Raw genomic sequence first — 17,881 nt, 5'->3', positions numbered from 1 at the left:
TTTGGCTAGGACAATATGCTCGTATGGTGTCCGATGGGGGTGAAACTTTATGAGTGGGTAAGAATCCAATGGGGGGAAAACTTTGTGAGTGAGTCCATGGGGCTGCTACCCCTTCACTCGTAAAGTTTCATCCCCATTGGGGATGCTAGTAGATGTGCGGGACCGTGTGTTGCCACCCACTATTTTTTGCATACGGTAGGATTAGTGTCTCATTCCGTATTTTGTTTAATTAATGTTAGTTCTCCTAGGCCTATATCTTCATATAGATTTATGTCATATTGAAGTAGAGAGAGGGTTAGTGTAAAAAACAAAGAAAGAGTTTGAGGAGGGGCCCGAGGAGTTACTAGCAGAGCTATTCCAACTCGGAGGCATGCTCAGGGAGGAGACGAAGATCATCACTAGGTTCTGGCTGCTGACTTCTTTCTTAGATTGCGAGTTGACGCTCTAATTCTTGTAGGCGGGAGTCTGTGTTGCTAAGGAGGTTTGAAATTGACATTTTTCTGACCATCCTTGCAGCATCTAATTCTTCAAATCTTCGTGTTGCATCTTCTTGGGCCTGTCGGGCAGTTGCTTCCCTTTCTTGAGCTTCGGTAATCTATTGGAGTCTTTGGGCTACCAACCTCTGAATGTCTTGTAGTTGTTGGGTAAGTTGTGTCACTGTCTCTTGGTGTGCCAACTCCTTTCTATGTGCTTTTGCTTGGCTTGCACTTATTGTTTCATTAAGAGAGCTATGATCTTCTCTGCATGAGCCTTGTTGGTATGTTCCCTTTCATGTTGTAGATGGTTTGCCCTCTCCTCCTCTTCTTTGAGCTGTGTTGTTAGCTATGTGATTTGGTATTGCAATGCTTCTTCTTTGGCCATGGCATTGTCTTGGAAGTCCTGTACTTGTTGTGCATGGAGTGTTGTGAGTTCCTTTGTGTGGGTGACTTCCATCTGGAGTTGTTCCTTTGCTTGTTCCAATTTGGCATTGAGATCAGCATTCTCCTTGATCCTTTGTACTATTGTTTGGCTTAATACCATGTTATTATTCTCCAGGGAATTGTACCTTTTCTCCTACTCCTTGGTAGCTTTCAAACTCTTCATAATAATGACCTCTTTGTGGGTAGTCTGAGCTGCTTCCAAGTTTGCCTTTAACTTTTGTACTTGTGCGGATGCATCTTTTACTTGCTTCTAGAGGGCAGTGTTACGGTCGTGGAGCATATGTGTTGTCAAGAGGTGGCATCGCCAAACCTTTTGTTCCTACTCCCACATTGCATTTGTGCTTGATTCCATCTCTAGGCCTTGGTTGAGCAGCTCGTCAAGTCCTTCCATGGTCTCCTACAAGAATTGTTGATAGTCGATGTTCTGCAGGGGAGGCCTGCTGGGGTAGTCTTTCTTCATCTTCAAATATTCTCCTCTTGCTTGGACTTGATGGCTCTGGAGTTCTTTGCCTTTTACTTGCTTCCATGGGGGCCTTTGGTTCCTGTACTGGGGCTGCGGCTACTTCCACATCTTGTCTTTCCTCCTCAGCTTGTATTAGGGTTTGCTGGTTTTGGAGTTGTCTATGTTGGCGTGTCTTCCAGACTTGAGTCTTTGAGAGGAGATAAGTCTGTAAATATGAGTTGTGCTGGGCTTGTTGGAGGAGTGATTTTTTGCTGGGGTTCTTGTGTGGTGTGGCTGAGAATATTCTCTTTAAGTGCCTCTTGGGTAAGTGCGGATTTCTGTGGCCACTTCCTCCTCTAGTCTTTGTGACTCAGCACAGCAACTTTGGTAAGCACTCCCCTCATCTTCTTATCTGTTCTCTTCTTGCGATATTTCTTCATATTCTTTATTGTATCCTTGGTCTCCATCAAGATGGCTTTCCCTTCTTGCACATCTTCAGCTGTTAACTTGGGCTGGTCTAGTAGCAGTGCCAACTACATATGTTCCTCTAGTTCAGGCTCCTTGAGAATATTCTCTTGCTACGTGATTGAGAACTTGTGTGAGAAGGTATGGGTTACATATTTTAGATTGGTGGGCTTTCAAGTAGTTCTCCATCTCCTTATGTAGATAGTATGCCCAATCTTCTTCTTTCTCTTCATGTACTTTTGCAATTCTATTGAGACCAACTCTGTTGTATCTGTCTACTTGCTTTATTTGCATCATCAAAGACATGGCCCTCATCTTGGATATTCTTGTATTTGGCACCATTCGAATTGTATGAATTCTTCTTGAGCATGGCCTCCAAAGGCATCTTGTCAATGATGTGTTGGTGAACCCTGATTGTGGCTGCTGGAAGTTGCAAAGCCTCCCTAATTAGGTCATCTATGATGAAGAGTTGCTCTGTAGTAGTGCCTTCTGCCTTGGTGATTCGTCCTCTTTTGGTCCCCTTGTCGTAGGTCTTTAGGAAGATTGTCTTGTTTGCATGCCTTACCTTACTCATTCTGAATATTAAATCCATTCATGATGTTGTTATCATTTCATAAAATCCATTCATAATGTTGTTATCATTAATACCTAGTTTGACATTTGAATTTGATGTTTGATGGATGAGAATGAATATGCCATTGTCAAACCAAGCTTGAGAGATGTATTGTGGAATAATTGAAGATTGGTGTCCAAAGTATTGGAGCTCAAGTACCATAACAAGGACTCAGCCCCACCATTACTGTATAGAAACTGAAGATGCTTGCAAATACTGAGATGAGACATTAAAAATGGCTCATGCTTTTGTCATTGGTGGATTCCACCAAATGACTAACGAACATGTACTTTACACGCTAAAAGGTGATAAGAACTTTTGGATGTATGTTTTTTCAAGACGATGTGTTGTATTATATGTTATACTTTATGCATGGATCTTTGTGTTGTAGTTTATGTGTTGTCCTTTTTTTGGTGAGGTGCAGATGGCTCTAAGGGAATGTTTCCACCTTGGAAGACATAGAGAGGATGTACGCTTTAGGAATTGAATAGGCATTGCCTCAGGATTAATCATTCCAAGACTAATTAGTTGGAAGCTAAGAAGTACATGTTTGTTTCTCTACAGGCATGGAAGCATGGTTTGGAGACCAAGGGGACTAAAAAGGGTGGTAGTACCATTGTGCATAAAAGGAATGAGCCATGTGGTGTTTAGGCAAGATCCCATTGCCTTCTCATATTTGCTTTGTTTAGGGTTTGCTTAAAGTCTATTAATTAATTCCCAACAATGACTACAAGGTATCTCTCTCACTTGTTGTTGGGAGAGAAGGAGAATTAGTAGGGCTATCGGATCATTTTAATAGGGTTGGTTGGATTTGAGTAGTGAGGACACATGTATGTATCCTAAGAGCATGCACTCCCAATTAGAATGGGAGCTATCGCACTATCCATAGTGAATAGACTTTCCTATAGGTCATGTTCGACGGTGAGAGAGAGATTTGTTCAAATTGCATGGAGGGAAAGAGTGTGAAAAAGGAGCAGATAAACAAAAAGGAAAATCATTCCGATGATCGATGAGACCTCCAAAGGCAAAAGAAGGTGCATCGTTTCCTTTCTAGTTCAAATGTCGAACTATTTATGTCTAATGTTCTTTTATTAAGGTACAATACTAGGCTATGAAAAAGTTATGGCACAAGCAATGGTTGTGGGCAACTGGAATGATGCCTCGATAAGGGAGAGGAGCCTTGTTACCTAAGTCTAATCCACTACCAGGACCCTTCGTAGACATCTTAAAAACATGGGGTTGATGTTTGTCCCTTAACTGGCCCGTAAAGAGCACACTTTGAAGAAAAGGGTATCAACACTTGTTCTTGAGTTCAAGCATTGCCTCAAGACTAGTAGCTGAAATATTTTTATTCTGCGCTTGGCATATTCCAAACACCTCTCAATGCATTTCTTATTGGACAAAGGAGTAACATACTCTAACATTTGTGAAAACTCATCATCCCCAATATCTGCGTAACCATGTGCATCATCCTTCATAAGCATGTCAAATATAACATCTTGGGCCACTGCTATTTGCAATTGCTTTGCTCTAGTGAAAGGATTAAGAGCGACCCTACTATTCAACTTCTCTTCCAAACTTTTATCAATGCATTGACTTATGCCTTCTCTATATAAGGATGCACATGATTACCCATGTTGTGTATAGAACATCTGCTGGGGCGTTTTTGTGAGGCCAAAGAATGGCATAACCTTGTATGCAAATGTCCCCCACATTGTATTGAAAGCTATCCTGTGCTGGTCCTCTGGTGCTATGGACACCTGATTGTAACCCAAGAATCCATCCAAAAAGCTCTAAGCTTCTCTCCCAGTCACCCTTTCCAAAACATGTTCTGTATAAGGCAATGGATAATGGTATTTCCTAGTGGCTGCACATTAACCTTTTTAAGATCAACACATACCCTAAGTTTTCCATTCTTTTTTGGCACTATCACGATTGGTGATAACCAATCCATATGTTCGATTTCATAGATGAAATCTGTAGCACAATGAGCTTGTCAATTTCCTCCTTTACAATTGCCACAAACTTAGGATTCATCTAGTATGGTTTCTGCCTGGTTGGTCTCGACCCTTCCATGACTGGAATTGTATGTTGTACTACCTCAGGTGGTACCCCCTTCATCTCTTTGTAATTCCAAGCAAAACAATCCTTAAATTCCTTAAGGAGGGCAATGAGCTCATCTTCTTCAGCCAAAGTCAAGTCTTTAGCAATGTATATGGGTCGATCTTCTTCCCCTAGTCCTACAATATCCACTTCCTTGACTTCTGCTAGGCCATTGTATGATGTGGACAGCCCATCCTCTTTCACCCTTGTAGCTGTTAGTCAGACCACCCTCCGTTCGCCAACATTATAGGTTTTGAAGTGGTCAGGTACTGAGAGCAAGGTTTGTCCTCATTTTCACTTTTGGCTTTAGCCATGATCTTTCTAGCCTCATGTTCTGCCTCTTCCTGGGCTTTATTCTGCTTTTAGCACCCAGCTTTTGTAAGCTTGGGTGTTTTGGACGATTTTCTCTTTGTGCCTTCCCTCTCATGATATCTTACTCAACTCCTTGCCCCAATCCTTTGAGAACTCATTGTATACCTTAGTGGCCTCAAGGTACCTCAGCCATTGGGCATCCGTGGGTTTTCTTCGTAATAGGACATTTTGTCGGGCTATATACCATTTCTATTTTTGCCACCATCTGAGGCATTGAGAATTGGTACGGCTTCATGCTATGGTACCTTCTGTACTTGATGTCTCCTCTTTTGATTCCTCATCAATGGTCAGCCAACCATGCAGATAGAGGTCATGGAGGACAATTCCAGATTCCAAATACTAGGTTCCCCTAGGTTGCATCACATCAATGGTGGCCAACACATGCATCCAGTTTGAAGTCTGGAGGAGGAAGTGACGCATACATTTTCATTTCCTCTTCATCCTTGGGATCTCCCTCCAAGGGTTGGCATACCTATATAGAGGTGGTCCGCCGTTGTGACTCGATTCATTACCAAACAACTGCCCCTCCATGGAGTGTGTTTTCTATGTTCTTAGATCAATCTTTAAGATTTGTGAATCCCTACGTACATACACATGATCCAAGGCCCAATCATGCACCAATTTGGATTCCCTCATGAAGGGTCCCCCAATATTATGTCATATTGGGCACTGGAAGTCCATGACCATGAATGTATAATGATAGCAAAATGTAAAGAGTCTGAATTTAACATTCTCCAAAAGCCCAATGGGCCTCGAAGATGTTCCGTTGGCCATTTTAACGATTAGATCTGCTTTTTCTAGATTGGGTTTCCCCCAGTTTTCCCAGCAACATTTTGTGATGATGCTAACCCTCGCCGCACCATCCAAGATAGCCAGTGCCTGTTGGTACCCATTATGTGATGAATTGGAATTGTAGCATTTGTGTCGTCGCTTTCGTAGTAGCATCCTAGTTGGTTAACTGGTATCTTAATGACTCGGGTTTTCCTTGTATGCCTCAAGGTCCTTTTTGCCAGAGGTGGCAGAGCCTCATCTATAGTATCGGCTGGCTTTAGTCCACCTTATACCCATTCTTTTACGTCTATCCATAGTTGCCCTAATGGCATTTGTACAAGCGTGGACAGCACAACCGTGAGACTTCCTATGTCTCTGGGTTCTTTGGAGATAGAGGGCTCTTCCCATGTATGTGTCTCATATTCCTCCATAGGGAAGGAATGGATGGATTCCCCTAACCCATTTTCCTCAAACATTCTGGACAATGTGTTTGCTTGAGACTCGTTTTCTATTTCTTCCAGAATTGGGGTTGGCAAGTCCAATTCCCTATCCCCCAGGCTGGCTTATTTGGTGGATAAATTGTATTCCTCATCAGCATTGGGGTATTCATCGATCCCCTTAGGAGTTGTTGGTTTCTCTCTTTGCTCTTCCTCGTCTGATCCTCTATGATTGATCCCTTGACACCCCTCTTCCTTTGATTGGGTGGATTTGGTGTCGATTGTATCTTCTTCGGATCCATCTTGGATTGTGACCCTTGTGTCACTCTTACCCACTTTTTTCACTCTTCTCCTGTGGCCAGTTCTGGAAATAGTCGCATCCGTTGGATTCCTACCCTTGTCTCCTAATTAAGCTTGAGCTCTTGAGTGGTGTGATATTCCCAGGTTTTACACTAATGGTTCAGATGGTGGCCTGATTCGCAGTAGAAGTTGAGCCACTTGCACAGTATGGACAATCCTTGATCAAATGATCAATTCCACATTTAGTACAAGTGAGTATTAGCATGTCATTGGCATGTCATTGGGCAAAGCAGCCACTTGTTGTGGTTGATGGTGTATGAACCATATTCTTGTTTGGGCACTCGGCAACTCGATGCGACCCTTCGCAGCCAAAGCATTGTAGTAGTTCTCTTCTTAGATTCGAGTTCATATCCTTCCCTTCCATTGTACCATGGTTTGAGACATAGGTCCCGCGTGTTATTCTGTAGGACATAATATTCTAGCAACGTAACCTTAGCCGTTTCCTCGTAGCACTCCCCGCTAAGTTCTGCTTCCCGCACCATGTCAACGTCTTCTGACGGCTCTTTGATCAATACTTGATTGATCTTAGCCTGCGGTGGTTGTGGTGGTAGAACTAGTGGTTGGCAAAGGTGAGGCGTCTTATACCCGGAACATCCCCCTAGGTAAGTAGGAAGAGTTGGGTTGTCCAGCAGTAGTGGTGATCTATACAGGTGGCGTAGGTAAAGCCAATGGGGCTCTAAATGCTGGTAGCTATGCAACATTATGAAATATTGGATATCTACAAATTGAAGTGTCATGATTTCCTATCTTTACGCAGTGAGCACAATAGAGTAAAGGCATTGCTCTTAACTGTGGACACTCGGTGGTAGTGTGATTTAATCTGTACATAGAGCACCACACCAATTTCCCTGCAGGGGTAAAGATGATTATGCCCATGCCCAGATGTTTCTCTTCCCTCCTTGACTTTCAATTTCTCTAATATGGCATTACTGAGCTCATCCACCGTCGTCATGTTTTCGACTTGCTTGCTTCGAGTTTCAATTTCTTGGTGGCTCAAGACACGCAAAGTCGTAGTTGTTGAAGATGTTTTAACATCTTCCGGTTGCGACAATTCCAACATGTTATCTTCATATTCGATTGCCAGTTTGCAACATGCATCAAGAGTAGCAGGTTGGGCTAGTACCAGCAGGTGTAATCATGCATTTTGTGGTCTCTAACCCCTCTCTGGAAGCAAGGCAACAATTGATCATCAGTTAACCTCTTCCAAAGTTTGCACCTTGAATTTAAGTGCTTAAGATGAGACACATAGTCTCTCATCGACTCATCTTCCTTTTGTTTGATATTATGTAGCTGTGCCGCCACCACAGGGCTCCATCTATCACCACTTCAGGCAAAACTGGACACAAAAACATTCTTTAGCCTTGTGAAGTTAACCTTATCCTCAGGCTTAAGGGTACAGAACCACTTATGAGCTTTTCCTTCCAAGGTCAGTGAGAAGGCATGTATCATTGTCACATAACTGAATGGCCCCCGTAGGATCCCCGTCCCCCCAGAGAACTTTTGGACAAGTTTGGAAATGATATGTGGTTTCATCTGGGAAGGTCGGGATTCTAAATCAGTGCCTAGTTCTTTGACCATCCCCCAGCCCATCTTTGTCGCCACCATATTTAGCAGGTCTATCCTTGTGGCTGCATTAAGGTCCATGGTTGGATCTATCCTAGGCCTTTGAGGAATTGCTCCCCCCTTCCTAGACCTCATCCCCTTCCTCTATTGGCTCTTCTAGGTAATTATGGTCCATGGGATGGTCCAACCGTTGTACCTTGGAGTGACTCCCCATTTGTCGCCTCCGTACGTCTTTGCAGATTCAGGAGTTCCATGTCTTGTAGGAATGTAGGGTGACTGATCATCTGCTCAATATCCTTTTTGGTGTATAGACAATCCTCTACTTCACCCACCATTCTTGCTAGGTTACCCTCCTCTTCTATGGTTGTAAACCCTTCCTCTGTTCTAGATTCCTCATTTATGGGTTCCAAGTTTGGAATTTCTCCCTCACTTCTACCCATAACTATTTCTGGTTCCTTCTCTTGTGACTGGAGTGGGTTAAAAATTTTCGTTTCCTTTTGCTCAGCTCTCATCCTTCGAGTATCGAGATCTTGTTGCCTTAAGCTCAATTCTGTAGTTGTCGTTCCACCTCACTCCATTTGAGGTCTAACTCTACTTCCTCTGTGGTGGGGAAGAATATTTGACCTGTCATCCTGGCCACACTTTCTATATCCAGTCTTATTTGGGGGTGCCGGTATTCGACAACCTAGAATTCGATGTTTGGATGGCCACTTCTTGTCGTGGACCACGTCCAGCGCTGGTTGACGGACCCATGCCTGCAGATTACGCTTCTTCGTTATGACTAGTTTGGAGACCAAAAAATCCTCGAGCAATATCAATGATACCACTGGACCTAGTTGGGGAGGGTGGTTTCTCCTCTTCCCCAAACCTAGTGTATCTTAGCCCTTCTTCCATGGACTCTTTGCTACTAGCTCCAGCCATGGTCAGGTTTCTTAAAACACTCAGGTGTGTGCTTGCGGAATGTCCTGATCCCACACTTCTTTGATAGGAAGATCCTGGGTGACTCGATACACTATTGTCAGGTGTAAGATTGTCTCCGATGAGTTTTCCAGATCGTAAGTGCATGTATGTACGATTTGATAAGATATTTGTCAACCCAATTTGATTTTGCTTTCGATTCTATCACTTTGTTTCAGAAGCCGTGAAACTGCAGAGAATGGTTCACGGCATGAAAAGTCAAAAAAAGTTCACGGCGTGAACATTATTCTGCACTTTAACATGCTCAAAAAATTTTACCTTTTGTGTCAGATCCCCTCTCTTTGATATAGGCAGCCCTCCTTTACCGACCTTTGTGGCCTAGTTTGACTATTCATTGGATTTGGCCAACCTGTGAATGTGTAGAGAAGGTTTCACGCCATGAACAAGAAAAGTTTTCATGCCATGAACAACTTTAGAAGGTTTGATGTCGTGAATGCTTTGCTGAACTTTCACATGCTCAAAGATTTTGGTAGACTTTGTGGTGTTAGAGGTGTCAGGATAAGGTTGCCTATTTTTGGCAAGGCAATCCCGTGATTTTCGGCGTTAATTGCGGCACTGATTGCGTGAGCGATTCACGGCATGAAATTGCAGGGAATGGTTCACGGTGTGAACATTTTTCTAGAGTTTCACGTGGAACTTCCCGCGTCGAAAGTTGTGATTTTGGGTGCATAATACTTATCCAATTGATCCCAAATTGACTGTACCCCACCTAAAGAAGGGAATGCAAGTTCTTGGTATAGTCAATAGTTCCTTATGTTTTTTATTTTTATGAATTTTAAAAAAAGAAAAAAAACAAACACCAACCTGCTCATTCACGTTGGTGCTTTCAATGATGCATATATGAATTAACCAGAAAAACAGTGTTCTATCCTAAGACTACTCCACCACAAACATACACAACATCACAACCAATTTCTCACAATTTCATCCTACCACACACATCTTATCCATTCATTTTCTACACAATGCACTACCAGAATGCAAGGGCAATAATGAATCCTATGCAATGGGAGCTGAAACTCCAAGAGGATGGAAGTAACAAAGGTGTTTCCCTGGCAGCAGTGCCAAAAATGTTAGGGGCTACCATACCACCAAGAGGGAATTCTACACATTCACCTAAATGATGAGCAATAGATCACAACTGCTGTAGGGTACTTACCAATGCTTCGAACTTGAGTCCCTTGAGGCCTCCAAGTTTCTATAACGAACTCTCGTCTTTCCATATTGTTCCACATCAATCCTCATTTATTTCATATGTATCTCATCACATCATTTCTCATTTATCCGCATCAGATCTCATCCACTCACATCTTCCCATATCCACATCTCATCTCCTCACATTCATTCACATCTCATCCATTCAGACCACATCACATTCACTCACATCACATCTCATTCATTTTACCTCACATCTCATTCATTCACATCTATCCTGATTCACATCCCATCACATCACATTCATTCATATCCATCACATTCACATTCATTCATATCCATCACATTCATTCTCATCACCATTATATCACATCACTTCTATCCACATCATATCTCATTCATACATATCTCATCTCATTCATCCACATGTGGAGAAAATGTGTGTGTATTAATGCTCACTTGTTAGGTCCAACCTCCAAGCTCCACCTCCACGCTGTCACCATAGAGTCGCTCGCACCGTCGCATAAGGCAATCACTCTCTCTCTCACTCTCTCACAAGCATGAATCACACAAGCATAAAAGAGGAACAATGCTAGAATGCTCTCACTACTTCAGTCTCTCTCAAAACACAAGGGAGAGCTCTCTATAGCACAAAGGGGATTGTGTCTTTTCATTATGAGAAAATGCCTTATATACATTTGGCCCTTATTCACACTTGGGCGGCCAAAACTTACTTACTAGACCTTGGGTGGCCAATATCTCATAATGTATAACTTTTATAGTGCCGTTTCATGACACTTATTAATGTCCTATTGGTGGATCATGTTTGTTAATCCAAAATGGGATTAACATCAATAGGTCCATGCCCAAATACATCAAAAGTGGGCGGCCAACAATGATACAAAATCTCGTAGTAGATACTACGGAAAAAATACCAAAATGAGAACCGCCCCAATAATAGCTCACACAATATCACCGCCCAACCATTCCGGCCTAAGAGCACAAAGCTCTTCAGTCTCACCAACCTACACAGGTTGTCCATACAAACACATTACAAATTAGCAACACATGTTAAAAAAGTACACAATAGCACATAAAAATTAAATCCAACACTTAGTTCTAGCCCTCCCTAATTTCATATGTCCTACACATGGAATATTCAAAATCACCCAAGTGCCATGCTATGAACATACTGGTAATTAGGTGTCCCCAATTAACCACAGAAGGACAGACAGATAAACCGTAACATCCCTCCTACCCGGGATAACAACTATCCTCAGTTGAGTTACATCAACTGGCCTGTGTTTGAGATTAAGATTGCTAGGGGCACAAAGTAAATCCAATCTTGTGCTATTTGTCACTTTAGTTTGACGATTAGATTCGGGATGAAATACAATGAAAACAATAAAATCTAGTGCCTAAATTATCAAACAATGTAGTCCAAAAATCACTGTGGAACTTAGAATCTCTATCAGAAACAATCACTTGTGGTAAACCATGATTTGTGAAAATCTGTTTAATAAATAAGTGTGCAGCTTGATGTGTAGTAAGAGTCTTTTTACAAGGAAGAAAATATGCATGTTTGCTAAATCTATCAATAATAGTCCAAATATCATTTCATTATGGCTTGTAGTGATAGGAAATCTAGTGATAAAATCCATAGAAATATGTTCCCAAGGAGAGTTAGGAATTGGAAGAGGCATAAGCAAACCAAGTTTCTTACCCTTGTAACTTTTCACTTTTTGACAAACATCACATTCAGAAACAAATCTAGCTACATCATATTTCATTTTAGGCCAATAAAAGTCACTAGAGATGGTCTGGAATGTAGATGAAACACCTCGATGCCCCGCATAAGGTGGCTGATGTAATTCCTCTAGAATAGAATGTCTAATGGGTCAAGTAATGCATAATCTTTTCTAAAAGAAAAGATATCCATCATTGTAGGAATACTCAGCAAAAGTATTCCAAGGATTTTCTCTTAATCTAGACCAAATGTCACTAAAGTCAGGGTCTTGGTCATAAGTCTCATGCATAGAATCAAAAGATGTATTCCGAATGCATCAGCAACAACTATGTTTTCTTTACCAGGTTCTTATTGAATAATAGGCTGAATACTTTGAAGAAAAGCTACCCATTTAATATGTCTATCCAAAATAAGTGGTTGAGAGAAAGAAAATATTTGATACTCTACTGGTCAATTTTTATAAGAAACTCTGAGACCACATCAAAGAATGTTTCAAAAATTTTAATGCATGGACTACAACAAACAACTCTTTGTAGGTGTTATACTTACTTTTAGAAGCAGGATGAAATTTTCTACTCTCAAAAGTAATAGGATGACCATCTTGCATTAACACAACACCAATGTCCTTACCACTAGCATCGGTTATAACCACAAAGAAAGGATGTAAAAAATCAAGTAATTGTAACATGGGTGCATGGGTAAGTGCAAGATAAATTTTTATAAGAAACTTTGAGACCATCAAAGAATGTTTCCAAATTTTTAATGCATGGACTACAATAGACAACTCTTTGTAGGTGCTATACTTACTTTCAATAGGATAAAATTTTCTACTCTCAAAAGTAATAGGATGATCATCTTGCATTAACACAGCACCAATGCCCTTACCACTAGCATCGATTACAACCACAAAGAAAGGACGTAAAAAATTAGGTGATTGTAACACGGGTGCATGAGTAAGTGCATATTTTAATGCAAGAAAGGATTTCTCTTGAAGTTCGGTCCATTCACATAAGGTTTGGTTTTCTTAAGAATTTCAGTGAGATAATGTGTCTTATATGCAAAATTACGGACAAACTTGCGATAATAGCTACACAACCCTAGAAAAGATCATAACTCATGAAGATTCTTAGGTCGCAAAGGCATGACATAATAATTTCTATTTTCTTAGGATCAACATGGATTCCCTTGGCATATAAACTATATGTCCCAAATACTCAATCTCACTCTGGAAGAAACTACTCTTTTCAGGATTAAGGTAAAGTTCATTTTCCTTGAGCAAATTGAATACAATTTTCAAGTGCTTTTCATGTTCTTCTTTAGACTTACTAAAAACTAAGATATCATAAAAAAAGATAATCACAAAATTTTGATGGCCAAGAAAGATCCTATTCATCATCTAACTAAAAGTCATAGGAACATTAGTAAGACCAATGGCATCACTAAAGACTCAAAGTCTCAGTTCTAAAAGAAGTTTTATAGATATCTCGAGATCGATCATTCTTACTTGATGATATCGAGATTTTAGATAAATTTTGGTAAAGATGTTGGCTCCCCTTAATTTGTGAGTAGATCGTCAACTCTAGGAATTAGAAATCTATTCTTGATAGTGTTCTTATTGAGAGTCCTGTAGTCTACACACATACGATAAGTACCATTTTTCTTCTTTACAAGAAGGACTGGTGCTCCATATGGTGAACTACTTGGTCTAATAAGTCCTCAAACGGATTAAAATATAAACTTCAATTACTACCATGAACAAGATAGCATAAAACCATAATTAAAATAAACACACGAGAGAGTATTGGGTACAATCTATCCCCCCTGAAGAAGTGTTGGTATTATCCCACTTCTTGAGTATTTATGCTTTATTAATAAAAATAGCCCATAAGCTAAAAATAGATGCATGCTTATGCATAGGCTTGCCCTTTACAAAAAATGGGGGTTACTTCTAACACAAGCTTAGATAAATCATTCCTATCTAAACCACTAAAGGAAAAATACATAAAGAAACCGAAGGGCTCATTCATGTGCAACAAAAAGCAATAAATCCATGCCCAAGTATAACAAAAGTGGGCAGGTCAATAGTTCCACGCCCAAGTACATCAAAAGTGGGCGGCCAACAATGATACAAAATCTCGTAGTAGATACCAAAATGAGAACCATCTCATTAATAGCTCATGCCATATCACTACTATCACGTCCCAACCATTCCGACTTACAAGCACAAAGCTCATAAATCTCACCAACCTACACAAGTTGTCCATTCAAACACATTACAAATTAGCAACACATGCTAAAAAGTACACAACAAATCCAACACTTAGTTCTAGCCATTCCTAATTTCATATGTCCCCTATGCATGGAATATTCGGAGTCACCCAAGTGCCATGCTACGAACATAGTGGTAACTAAGCGTCCCCAATTAACCACAGAAGGATGGAGGGGCAAACCGTAAACAATGACACGTTCTAGCCGATTATTTGTCTCGCGAGAGTTTTTTTTTTCCATTTCCAGTTTCTCGGTCGAGAACACAATATTGATATTCTTATAGGCTTTTTTCATTTTTAATATCTAGCCTGAGATACATAATATTCCATGTTTCGAGACCCATTTTCCTTTTTTTCATTTTAGTATATCGCTCAAGATACGCGGCCAAGGGGAAATGTCTACTGAGACCATTTGTGCGAGAGTTTTTTTTTTATATTTCCAATTTCTTGGTGGTCGAGATACATAATATTGATATTCTTTGAAGCTTTTTTCATTTTTAATATCTCGCCCGCTGAGATACAAAATATTTGAATTTCGAGACACACACAATCCCATTTATCATATCTCGCCCGAGATATAAATATACATAATGAGTTGGCATGGCACTATGATCGGGCACTCTAGTCAGCATGTATCTTTCCCGAGATACGTTGAGATGTTGACTAGATTGCCCGGTCATGGTGCCATGTATCTCGCCCGAGATATGGCATGGTAATTCTAGCCCAACCTATGTAGCCGCTACATATCTCAAGCGAGATATGTGACTGTGTGCAGCTTGGCAATGTGTGATTGGTACACTTTAACTTGCTCTCAAGATATCCCAAACACAAATTCAGGAAGCTCGAAAATGTCCAACTTTTGTCCAAACTATCCCAAAGTAGCCAACTTATCATGCTACTTTCCATTTGGTGTTGACACAATGATATACCAAGTACAAGGCTACTCAAACATGCATTCTCCTCACGTGGGGGCCATATAAACATGAGCTATCTATTATTCTAATGAACACAATAGGTGACAAACAATAGGATTGTGTTAATCTTTAGACTAATAGTCTATAAAATGTTTGGGAAACCTTAAATATATCCTTTATCATCATCAATGATAAATAATTTACATTTTGTAAAGCAATGCAGGTCACAAAGTGGCACTTGCAAAATGTTGCTTATGAAGTAGATGATTCTTAAAATTATAGTTATAGTAGAGACAAAATCAAGGATGGCATGATAATTGTGGTAGAGGAGTAAGATATATTTATCATTCTTGAGGTAAAACTGGAAAAAAAAAGAATGTGAGAAACCAAAAAATAAGTTAACATTATTTAAAATATGATTGGGACCAAGGTATCTAGCATGGCTATGATTCTAAACTCTTTCATGAAAAGCACAAGGCCTTTATGTATTTCACTCCAATTTTCTCATAAAATAAAGATGAATAGATATGCATTATGATCCTAAGGTTCTTTGTCCCTATTTGTTGGTCCTACTACGACCAAGTGTTATGAATGTATATAGAGAGGTTAAAATCATATTTGCCAAATAATTATGTTTGAATAAATAAATAGGTACATGAGGATAATAAAGAAATATTACTTGTTCTTATTTTTAAATGAATGAAAATAAAAGTTAATGTTCTTATATTGGACATATAAATATTCTACATACACACATTATTAGATATGAGAATTAGCATTAATTTTTAGATAGAGTTGAAGCAAAATCATCAAACTTATGTTTTATCCATGAGTAAGAGGACTTTTACCACTTGAAACTTAAGCTTCTTATACTAAAATATAACGAGTAGAAAGTTGTGTTTCAAGGATTCCTTAGATCTTAGGATGTGATAGCATTGCATTTCTCTTGCCATGCTATTTGTTGATATGTAAACTTGGAATTTGGGCTCTTGGCTTATTCACAAAAAAATAAAACTCAAATTTTCATAGAGTTGTTAGGTGCAGGCTAACATTTTTAATGACTCCTTTGTTACTAAAACCAAGCAAAATTTTATAACTTTTGTTCTAAAAATCCCTGTACCTTTGGGCCTTGGTCAGTGGTGCTGATCACCATGGACAAGCAATTGTTACATAGATCCTAGAGATCTTAGAGCTACTTGTTGATAGTACATGCACTTGACGACAAGGATGCATCATTTTTATCCTTTCCACCATCATTGTAATTTGCCAAGTGCTACATTTCGAACTTGAACCCTATAATGGGTGTACACATTGTACTTTTTTAAGGAAACTAGAAAGACAGACTCCTATTCGGTTAGCTAACTTCTCAAAAATTATGTAAGGCTTCTCAACATAGGTATCTCCTGTGATACCTTCACGCTTGATAATGGTCCACTTGGGAGACCTACTACGAATGATGGGGTGGCATATTGCTTAATCGTAGTCAATGGTACAAGGGATTGAAACACACAGTTGATCAACCAATAAAAAGATTTGGTCCAATGCTTCCTTGATCATAGTCAATGGCATAAGACACAGAAGTGATCAACCATAAAAAAGATTTGGTCTTGCTATATGTGTCACATCAAGAGCCACTTCTCCTTCAGTGTGATGCCTACTTGTAGAACCCACATTACTTGGCATATATGGAAAAGTGTACTTTATGTCTAATGATGATGTATTTTAGAATTAGGATTAATTAGATTTTTAGGTTTTTTTTGGAGTATGTATAAAGTATAAAAATATTTTAGTTCAATATTCATAAAAATTTGCATAAAACATTGTGGATTCTTCCAATTTAGACCATAAGCCTAACCTTATTTTATTCAAAACTAAAAGAGATAGGGATTGCACAAACTAAAGTTTTGCAAGGACATATTATTATACTTATTATTGAAAAATATAGATTTGGATCTCTTAAAAAAAAACTAAAGATAAAATTGTTGTCATATCAATGAGCAATGTAAGGCATGCACTTCGAACATATGACATTATTAAAAGCAATAAAGTTTACAAATGCTTCTCATGCTTTTGTATTAAATTTGGTCACACCATAAAGAACATCTTCATTTCAATATTTTAGTTATAAACCTATCTATGTACAACTTAGAAGTGAAGATCATGAGGGAAGGTCACATCATGAGAATTATTGTCGCATACAATAACCATCTTGAAAATGAGAAAGGCTAATGACCAATGGACACAATCACTTGGATATCAACTAGAAAAAGTTTAGAAATCATTCATGTCTTTTATACAATGATTGTGATGATTTTTGCAACCAACCAAAATAAAGGTGATCTTCAAAATAACCGAGATTTAACACAAAATTAGACAAATGTCGAGATTATGATTGAAATGTATAATTTTTGTCTGTTGAAAGTAAAGGCAATGCCGAACTTCAACCATGATTTGTAAATTTGAGCTGGGTTTTCCAAGCACTGCACAAGCTAAGAAGCTTCTGAGTAAAATTAAATAAAATGTATAATATGGGCGTGAGACTCAAATTAAAATTAAATAAAATGTGTAATGGGCCTAAGACTCAAAAGTAAAATTTGAGAGTAAATCGCGTTTTGTGAGGTGTGGTAAGGAAGTGCACAATGAGGTAGACAAACCAGAATACACGTGGTGTGTAGAGAACATTCAACCTAGGAGGTGGTCATGTCACATGTGCAAATGAACTAAAAGGGGGTTGTAAGACAATGGAAGAATGATATTTTATATAAGCAAGGTTG

Source organism: Cibotium barometz, chromosome 49 (assembly GCF_041138505.1).
Source record: "Cibotium barometz isolate CiBa-2024 chromosome 49, ASM4113850v1, whole genome shotgun sequence".
Classification (NCBI taxonomy): Eukaryota; Viridiplantae; Streptophyta; class Polypodiopsida; order Cyatheales; family Cibotiaceae; genus Cibotium; species Cibotium barometz.
The sequence above is the reverse complement of the archived record's forward strand: the minus strand, read 5'-3'. Positions refer to the sequence as shown.